We start from the raw sequence: 777 nt of genomic DNA on the forward strand, positions 1-777 counted from the left end.
TTCGGTAATAATTTTGTACGGACTTTGAAAAGCACACGCAGCGATATTACACAGAACATACGGAGCGTGTAAAATGGTAAATATGAGAACAGACAATTCAGGAGAACAATATTTCATTTGAATATAATCTCTACGTCCAGCATAGCAGTTCGTCCGGAACATCTTCTGGTGGCAAGCAGTCAGAATAAAAAAACAAATGAGGTTCAATATTACTTTCCATTTTGCATGTGCAATAATTGTTAATTAACTGAATGCTTTCAGTTTGAATAACAGCTGTGACATTCACCGGATAGGAATTGCTATTTCAAATTATGTCAAATTTCACGTGCACTAAAAATAAATAAATAAATAAACATTTATTTTCACCATCTAGTGGAAAAAAGGATAATTTTACAATTGTAAATTTGAAAGTTCATTATACGACGAATACAATGTTAATCAAGTTTGAGATTGTTAAAATAATATAATATTCTTTTTCGATTAGAATTGACCAGAAGTTTCTGAGATTATAAGAAAATAATCATCGTTCCATATTTAATCAATTTCAATATGCAACTATGCTTAGAAAATAAAAAAAAATTATAATATTAAATTATAACAAAAATTAATTTAACATATTACACAGATTCGAATATGGGGAAGCAATCACCTTGCACACCCGTGCCGTGTTGAACGTGGATTCCATTCATGCAGGCGGCTGTTGCATTGCTCGCTCTATCCAAACTTGGAATGTTGTTGTTGTTGTTGTTTTTTCGTTGCTTGTAAAAGTGGTTGCAC

The sequence above is a fragment of the Trichinella spiralis genome (genome assembly GCF_000181795.1).
Source record: "Trichinella spiralis strain ISS 195 chromosome Unknown Scfld2, whole genome shotgun sequence".
Lineage (NCBI taxonomy): Eukaryota > Metazoa > Nematoda > Enoplea > Trichinellida > Trichinellidae > Trichinella > Trichinella spiralis.